Here is a 10,218-nt window from a genome sequence, read left to right on the forward strand (position 1 = left end):
CTTTTAAGTTCTGACAGACTGATTTTGCCGTTGCTGTTCTGATCGGTATGGCTTCGACCCATTTTGAAAAGGTGTGCTGGAATGTCATTATATATTTGTTTCCTTTGCTGGATGTTGGAAGGGGTTCTATGATGTCGGTTGAAACGGTGTGCCATGGATGTGGCGGAATTTGTGTAGATTGCATGCGGCCTGGAGTTAAGCTTTGTTGCGGCTTAAATTGCTGACAGTTCTTGCAGTTCCTGACGAACTTTGCGGCGTCTTTAAACATCCCTGGCCAGTAGTATTTTCTAGCTAGGCGGGTTATTGTTTTGGCTATTCCCAGATGTCCTGCGGTCGGTTGCTCGTGGTTTTCTGCCAGGAGTTGTTGTCTCTTGTGGTTTGGGATGCATAGTTTCCAGGGGTTGGATACCTCTGTCTCTTTTAAATCGTATTTGTCCCAGAAGTGTCGATAGAGGAGTCCATCTTTGATAGAGTAGTCTGGAAATAGTTGCGGATTTGTCTGGATTTTATTTAAAGCTTTATTGTACCATTCGTCGGGTTCTACATCTTCTACGTTTATTATGCAAACCAGATCTACTGGTTCTCTAGAGAGCGCGTCGGCCAGGACGTTCTGGGAGCCCTTTCTGTAAATGACATCGAAGTCAAATTGTTGTAGCAGCATTGCCCATCTAGCTATTCTACCTGTAGGGTTTTCCATTGTTTGTAAGTATCGTAGACTTTGATGATCTGTGATAATTGAAAATGGGTATCCTTCGATGTAGGGTTTCATCTTTTCTATACCGAAGATGATCGCTAGTAGTTCTTTTTCTGTAACGCTGTAATTTTTTTCGGCATTTGTTAGGGTTCGACTTGCGTAAGCGATGACTTGTTCCTGTCCTTCGTCGTTTGTTTGTACTAAAGCTACTCCTAAACCGTGGTTCGAAGCGTCAGATTGTAAAAAAAATCTTTTCTGGAAGTCCGGGCAGATCAGTATTGGAGCTTGTGTCAGTAGTAATTTTATTTTGTTAAATGCTTCCTCTTGGTCTCTGTCCCAAGTCCAATGTTGTTTTTTCTTTAGTAGCTTTGTTAAAGGGGCTGCAGTTCGTGAAAAATCTTTTATAAATCTCCTATACCATGAGATGATGCCCAAAAATCGGCGTAGTTGTTTAACGGTTTTTGGCGCGGGATATTCGACTATAGCTTTTGTCTTGTTGTCGTCCACTTTTATTCCCGTTTTGTTTACTACATGGCCTAAATAATTTATCTCTTCTTTGCAGAATTTACATTTGTCTATATTAATTCGTAGTTTGGCCTGCTGTAGTCTGTGAAGTACTTCTTTTAAGTTTTCCATATGTTCCTCGAACGTTTTCCCCAGTACTATTATGTTGTCTAAATAGGCGAATGCATGTGGTTCCATTTCTGGGCCGATTATTGTATCTAGTAATCGTTGAAAAGTAGCGGAGGCGGCGTGTAATCCGAATGGAAGTACTTTGAACTGGAATAGTCCTTTTCCTGGTGCTATGAAAGCGGTCAAGGGTTTGCTTGCTTCGGAAAGTGGTACTTGCCAATATCCATTTTTTAGATCTAACGTGGTAAAATATTTTGCAGATTTTAACTTTTCTAGGATATGATTGATGTACGGTAATGGGTAGGCATCTTTTTCTGAGATGTTGATTTTCCTAAAATCGATGCAAAATCTGTATCCGTTGTTATCCTTCTTTTTTACTAGGACGATGGGGGAACTGTACGGGCTATTAGATTTTTCTATCACGTTCTCTTCTAGCATCTTATCTATCTCATCGTTTATGATCTTCTGAATTGCCAGGTTTCGGGGCCTGTATCTTTGTTTGATCGGTGTATTATGTTTGAGTTTTATTGTATGTTCGGTTAGATGTGTTGTTCCTTTAATTTGTTTAAATTTCTCCAATTCTGTTAGTAACAATTCCTGTAATTGTTTTTTTTTTTCGGTATTGTTTAGTGTAGTACTGATGTCGAGCTGCTCTCGTTTCGGACTGTTCGTGAATTCCGGTATGTATGACGGAATATCTTCGGTCTGGTCGTCGGCCGCGGTATCGGTCGGTAGTTCGGTATATCTTCGGTCTGGTTGTCGACCGCGGTATCGGTCGGTAGTCGGTATATTTTCGGTGTGGTCTTCGACCGCGGTATCGGTCGGTAGTCGGTGGGTCGTTTTGTTATATATTTTGCTTCTCTGTTGGAGCGGATATCTTGCGGTTGGTGTTTCGTTGACCCTGGAATTGGTCGGTATTCGGTTATTGTCTGCATTGTACGATCTGGATCCGTGTTCTGTACTGGTTGGGTATTGTTCTCTCCTTCTTACGCGATTTCTATTTAAGATATTTGATAAATCAAGGCCCCATCTTGTTATTTCATGCATTCCCAGTACTACTTCTGAAGCTAGGTTTGGTAAAAAATGTAGCTTGGCTTTTCTCCAAACGTTGTCTATGGAACATTTTGCTGTAAAACAGATTTCTATGTTGCTGGTATTTCCATCTGCCAGCGTGATCTTTAAAGCTTTTCTGTCGCTTTTTGTTCCACATTGTTCCAATATTTTTTTACCTTTTTGTCCTATAAACGAATTTTGGGCTCCTGTGTCTATTAGTGCTCTTAACTTTTTACCGTTGCTGAACGTTATCGTTGTGTGGGGTCGTTGATCTGTATAGTGTGCGTAGCTGGAGGTTGTTAGGGAGGACTCCAAATGCTGACTGGGTTGCCTCCTTCTTGTCCAGTCCTGTTGGAGTTTTCCGGTCGGCTTCTACATTGGCAGTTATTGGAAGTTGTTCCTCGGGTTCCGCAATGGCTGCAGTTGAGTACAGCGATAGCTCTGCAGTTTCTTCTATTGTGGCCTCTGCGGCCGCATCTCCAACAACAAGTCTGTCTGTCGAAATTCTGTATTTTGTTATTATGACTATTTGCCTGTGTCCAGTCACACCTTGTATTGTTTCTGTTATATATTTCTTTTTGGACCATATCATATTCTTCCGCTAATCTGATGATGTCCTGTGTTGACGATACGTCTTGCCTCTTTATATACAATTTGTATTTCGGGTTCATATTGGTGTATATCCTGTTTAGTTCTTCTTGGTGATTGAATTCACCATGTCTTCTGATCATTGTTTGAATATCAATGATGTAGTCTTTTACACCTTCGTTGTTTCGTTGGAGTCGGTTCCGGATTTGAGCTTCCAGAGATTGCGTGAGAACGGAGGAAACGAAGAAATTGCGGAAATCTTGTTCGAAGTCTTTTAATTCGTTCCAATATTTATTATTGTTTCTGTACCATAGTAATGCTTTCCCGTTTAATGTTTCTGGTAGAGCTTGTAAAACGTGGGTGTCTTGTAGGCCGTAAGCTGTCTGGAGTTCTTTCAACCGTTCTATGAATTCTATTGGGTCTCTTGAACCGTCAAAGTGTAACCCCCATTTGCGTACTATTTCCATCATTCTTTGTCTGTCTTCCATCTGGTTTTCTTCTATTTCCTCTGGGTTTTGGCCTTTTTGAGTTGGAGCCTTGTTGATCGCAACTAATCTCGCTCTTAGCTCGCTGAAATTCCCTACCGTCGGCTGTTCTCTGTTTGTTAATTCGGCTATAAGTTCGTCTTTCTTTAATAGGTACACCCAACTAACCTTCGACGTTTCCGGAGCGTCTGTAATTATTGAACTGTGAATCACCCTGTCTTTGATTAAAATTTGAAATATAGTACTGTCTTATGAAAATAAAATTCGGAATTCGGTCGGTATTATTGTTTAAAACGTATTTTTCTGCTCGGGCGCCATTTGTGATGTCCTCTCGTGGGAGTCACTATCCGGGTAGCTTTTAGACAGTCAGAGACAGAGTTCAAAATAAAAATAAAACTTTATTGTCTTCCTTAAATTAAATTGACAAAAATCTTATGTACATGTTTACAATTTGGTTTAGTCTTCTCAGTACCTGGCCTATTTATTCAAATTAAGCTTGACCTTGTCATATGGAACTAGTCTTATCGGCAAGCGAGTGTGTATCTGAAATTTTACGGTAACGTTGTATCGATTTAATAACAGCGGACGATAGGTACAAAGGAAGGAAAGGAACTCAACACGTCCCTTAAGTGATTCGGGTTAATAGGACACTCCTCGACAGTCTCAACACGACTGCTTCAGAGTACGGGTAGTGAAGAGCTCAACACGCTCTTCGGATAGCGGCGGTATGGGAGACGGAACAACTTGTGAACTCAACTCGTCCACAAGCCGGGGTAGGGAAGAAGAGAACCTTCAGTCAACACCTGTCGATTCTCTCTCTATGAGGAAATGTTGCGGTTTATATAGCGGAGCTGTGTAATTAGATTTGCCCTTTCTACTGTCGATACACTCCTACTTCATGGGTTGGTTCGCGCGCACGCTGGTTTACCGGTGATGGCTTTGACTCATCGTTACAAGTTCATTATGCTAATCAGATTTCATAGTCTTTAAACTAATGTTTTTACTTACGAAAGATTGGTGGGAGAGGTGCAATAGAATAGCCAACTAGTTTTCCATAAGCAATCCAGCTCTTTAATATCGTTATCAGTATATAATGGTCTATGCGGTAAATAAGCTTATCCCATCAAAAATAAAGCTGTAAATGCGGTAAAAGACATTAATGAGCAATACGAATGTCCACTGTAGCCTTAGAGGTAGTGCTAGACGTTTATACTCTGCACATCCACGTAAGGATAATCGCTCCATGAAGATCCATAAAGGTGTATATAGATATTATGCATGTAAAACAAGATTTTGAACTAAGCATACATATTATTATCAATAAGTCTAAGTTTAAAAAGAAAAAAAACTAAATTGCACAAATCACAAGAGGTGATGAGGCGCTCGGAAATACTAAATTCGTCAAAAATATTTAACTGTCTTGTCTCTAACAGCTAAGTTGCACTGAAGGCTCTAAAAATCTACAAGTTATAGTTGATAAAAGCTTGGAACTCTAAACAGTCTTTCAAGAAAATTGTAAGACGCAACAAAGTAACTTTTCTGTGGATGCCAGGGCATACAGAAATTGATGGTAATGGGATTGCTGATATTCTTGCTAAACAAAGAACAAATTCCTCTTTTATTGGATCAGAATCATTCTGTAGTGTACGAAAACCAACCTAATGGAAGATGTCAGAAAATAGAAAAAGTACCTTAGCCTATTGGAAAGATGTTTCAGCTTAAAGACAAGCAAACATGTTGTAAGGATTCGACTTCGAGCGTTCAACGAAGCAACACCTAATTACCTTAATCGCACCTAGTTTTTGTGATTTTGTTTAAAAACATTGAAAGCTAAAAGTGTATTAAAGTGTAAATTATTGACAATAATTATTTATTGTTGATACTTTTGGTCATTAACTGTAAGTAATTTAATTTATTTAATTACATCGAGTTATTATCAATGGTTTCGTATTAGTGCGAGGACCGTACTCAGGTTCCGTAGATCAACATGAACCAAGCTTCATCATCAAATGTTTTTTCACAAAAAGAATTCCCCAAAAATGACACTACTGCACAAAAGTTATATTCAACAGTTTTAAATGAACCTACCAACATATTTCCTTCCAAAAAACAAGCAATTGTAGTAAATAAAGTTCCAAATTCAAAAATCGAGGACTACCTGAATGCTGTATCCAACTTAGTTGACCCCAAAAATATACTTACAATATCCAAACTTGTTAATGATCGTATATGCATCTACTTCACTTCGGAAAATATTGTTCAAAAATTTTTGGAAACAGACAATGGGATAATAATAGTAAACCAACATCGTATCCAAGCTAGAAAACTAATTACTCCAAACGAAAAACTAATTATTTCTAATGTATCTCCTTCTATACCACATAACGTAATAGAAAATGAACTCAAAAAGATAGGAATCTATCAAATAACACCAATAGATTTTTTACGGGTAGTAACATCAAATCCTAGTTTTAGAAATATCATTAGTTTTCGACGTTTTACTTATATAGCCCCTACAAATCTTGAAAATATCCCCGATTCAATACTAATTAACCATGATCAATCGAACTATCGAATATTTCTCTCACTAGAAAAACAAACGTGCTTTATTTGTAAACAAACTGATCATTTAGCATCTCGATGCCCAAATCAATCCACCGATAACAATACAACACACATTTCTCAATCACAATGTGACCAGACTGTCAGTTCACAACAAAATACAGCTCAAACTACAGTACATTCTCCCGTACTTACCAAACAAATCAGTAATCCACAACCTACTGAAACCATCACTTCACCCACACCAAAAAACTCTACCTCTTTCGATAACTCCCAAACAATGGAGACGGTACCGGGTAAAATAAATGAAACTAAAATAGAAACTCAAACAAAAGTACAAACACCTAAAAGTAATGCTTCTGAACCTGGTAAAATAAATAAAACTATAAATGAAACTCAAACAGAAGCTCAAACACCTAAAAGAAATGCTTCTGATATAACAAATTCTCCTGAACCGGAGGGTGGAAATCCTTTTAATGAACCCAATAAACAACACAAAAGAACAAAAACAGACGTCCAAACCCACCATAACTTAGCTGAAGATCTTACTAACTGTACACTTGTTTTTTTCCAAAATAAGTCAAACAGTAGCTGTTTAAGCCAAGAAGAGATAATAGATTTACTTGAAAACACCCATGGAGATGCAGATCCGCTTAGTATTGCTAAAACATACACGGAAGATATCGAAGGGTTAATAGATCTCCTAAAAAAACTTCACCCAGTGCTATCACAAAGATACTTGAAAACACGATGTACAAGACTAAGGAAGAAACTTTGTAAACTACAGGATGACTATTCCTCTACAGATTGCAGTGATACACCTATTAATTAAAAATTCAACTCCATAATTCAGTGGAATCTGAACGGGTTTTACACCCGTCTAGAAAAATTTAAATTACTAATGTCCAAATTCATACCGTCCATAATATGTCTACAAGAGACACACTTTAAACAGCAGAAATTTTACAAACTAAAAAACTACACACCATATATTAAAAATAGACTTAATGCAAACCAGGCTAGTGGAGGGACAGCTATTTATGTACATAACCAATATGATTCCGAAAAAATTGATTTAAATACACAATTACACACTATTCAAAGTGGTTTCAGGAAATCAAGGTCTACTTTAGATAATCTAGTTGATATAGAATCCGAAATTCACGAAGCATTTGGAAGCAATCAAGAGTGTTTAGCAGTTTTCTTTGATATAACCCATGCGTATGATACAATTTGGAGATCCGACATATTACAAAACTTATCCAGATGGCCAATCAAAGGTAACATTCTTAAGTTTATAAAAAATTTTCTAATATTTCGTGAGTTTAAAGTTCGTGTAGATAATGTTTGTTCAGAGCCAACAACACAAATTAATGGTATCCCACAAGGATCTACACTAAGCGTAGTAGTGTTTTGCGATTAATAATATCTCTAAATCCTTTAGTTCATTAGTAAAAGCACGCTTATATGCTGATGATCTCGTCATATTTTCTCGAGGGAAAAATGTTCTAACACTTACCAGATATATACAATCAACAAGAAAATTGGTCAGACAGATGTGGTCTACAGATATCTCCAAACAAAACAAAAGCAATTTTCTTTAGCAAGAGCCCAAAAAACATTATACTACCACCTAGTCTCACCTTATACTCGTTACCTATTACTTATGTTGAATCAACTACCTTCCTAGGAATGAAACTAGATCAGAGGTTAATCTGGAAAGATCATATTTTCCATCTTCGACAAACAACTCAAAATGGTCTAAATTTATTGAAAAGCATATCTCACAAGTAATGGGGAGCTGATTTCCAAACACTCATAACTGTCTACAGAACTCTAATTTGTTCTAAACCAGATTATGGCGCAGTTGCTTATAATTCAGCCAAAGCATCAATACTTAAATTACTAGACCCAATACACAATACAGCAATAAGAATAGCACTGGGAGCTCATCATACTAGCCCAATTAAAAGTTTATATCGTGAATCAGGTGAACCTTCCCTTCAACTAAGAAGAAACTACCTCAGCCTTGTGTATGCTGCTAAACTGTCAGCCAATCCACATATACCGACGTTTAAAAACACGTTTGCTGACAGATTCACATCGACATTTAACACCTCACAAAGATTAAGTCCCCCGTTTTATATCCAGATCCAAAAATTACAAAATAGTTTAAACATACATTTTCCTGAGACATACAATGTAACTAACCTTAATCATCAACCTCCTTGGAGAATACAGCTGCCTATTTGTGATACAAGTCTTACTATCAATAACAAATATGACACACCACGTAGTATATTTAAAAAGAAAGCAGCAGAGAAATTAAACTGCTCTCATAACTCCCTCATTTTTACAGACGCGTCTAAATCTGACAATGGGGTAGGGGCTTCTTTTACAACTTTACACCAAGACTACTCCTTCTCACTTTCCCTACGATCAACCATATTTTCCGCAGAACTTCTTGCTATTTTGCAAGCAATAACATTTGTAAATAATAAAAACATAGAAAACTCCTTGATAATAACTGACTCTTTAAGTGCTCTCAGCTCTATGAAACAGTTATACACAAACCATCCCATTCTATTGCTTATAAAGTCAGAACTAATGAGATGTCAAGAAAACGACCAATTTATTAAATTCCTTTGGGTTCCGTCACACTGTGGTATAACTGGAAACGAAAATGCTGATCAGTTGGCCAGGGAAGCAGCAGAAAATCCACAATCAACATTATTCACTAAATGCGTTTATAGCGACCTGAAGCAATATTTTAGAAACAAAATAAGCGAGGAATGGCAACTACACTGGAACAATTCAGAGACATCCATGAAAAATATTAAGCAAGAGGTAGCTGTATACAAACTTCCATTCAAGCGACGAGACCAAGTATGCATCTCTAGATTACGTATAGGCCATACGAAGTTAACACACGATTACCTTCTAAGTAAAGAACAAATTCCCATGTGCTACAGTTGTGATTGTGTAACTACAGTGGACCATGTGCTAGTGGACTGCCCTTTGAACACCCTACAACGACTTCCAGCTGGATTACCAACTTCATCCAAAGAGTGCTTAAACGGCTTCAATAATGACAAAACTATAAACTTTTTACAAAATGCAAGACTACTTCACAAAATATAGTGTAACATTATTAACATTTATGTAATTTATTATACCATGCTAATAACCCCTAGTGGTTGAAGCAATTTTTGTAAATAAAAACCTTAGACTGGCTTCGCGTTAACCACGGCTGTTTTCACTGGACATTGCTCACTTCAATATCATCATCAGCATCACTGGCTCGATAATTGGGACCTGGCCTGTTCCAGGTTTCGTCTCCATTCTGATCTGTTTCGTGCTTTTTTCTTCAGTTTTTTATACTTACTCCGATATCGTCTATTTAAAATTGGAAAAAGGAGAAAGTAACAGAGGAAATGTTGTGTGCAACTACAAGGCAACTAAAAATATAAAATATTTTTTTTAATAGCAAATAAGCTTTCTAAGAAGTCTAGATCTACTGGACTAAATATAGATGCAGGTTGTATACAAAAGATCTTAAAGATCGTAGTATGAACATAACTTTAAACCTAATTAACTCATTTAAAATATGCAATCTACATTCTATAATGAAATGGGTTGAATTACTATAAGCCCCTCTGTATCTCCTACTTTCTGTACATGATGATTATTAATGTTTTATATTAGCAAGTTATCAATTTGATTTGCTTTATATACAGCCTTCGAGATAGACCCATGTTGTTCTGTAGATATCTTTTCTATCAAAATTTGTGTTATGTGATATGATATATCTTTGCCTTATTTGATTGTTTGTTGCGAAGTTTATGAAGAGTTCGCCGTTTTTGTTTAAGATTTTGTTTTTCCTTTTTTTCCTGTGCCGTTTTTATATATTTATTCCCGACCGATATTTGTCTACGTCCGCACCCTTCCTTTATTAATCTTTTGAGTTAAAGTTACCCACTATAAGGTTTACTTTAATTTTTGTCTTCGTTATCTTGGTTGCTTCTTAGAGCCTCATAACCATTCAAGATCTACTTGAAACTGGGTGTCGAGTTTGAGCTTTGTGCTTCCATAGCTCTGTATTGTTATAGTCACTTAGGACTACAATGGCATAGTTTTCCATTGCTTTCTTAATCGCAGTATAGAAACTAATAACAACTTCTGCAGTATTGCTTTTAACTATGC

The sequence above is a fragment of the Diabrotica undecimpunctata genome, chromosome 3, assembly GCF_040954645.1.
Source record: "Diabrotica undecimpunctata isolate CICGRU chromosome 3, icDiaUnde3, whole genome shotgun sequence".
NCBI lineage: Eukaryota > Metazoa > Arthropoda > Insecta > Coleoptera > Chrysomelidae > Diabrotica > Diabrotica undecimpunctata.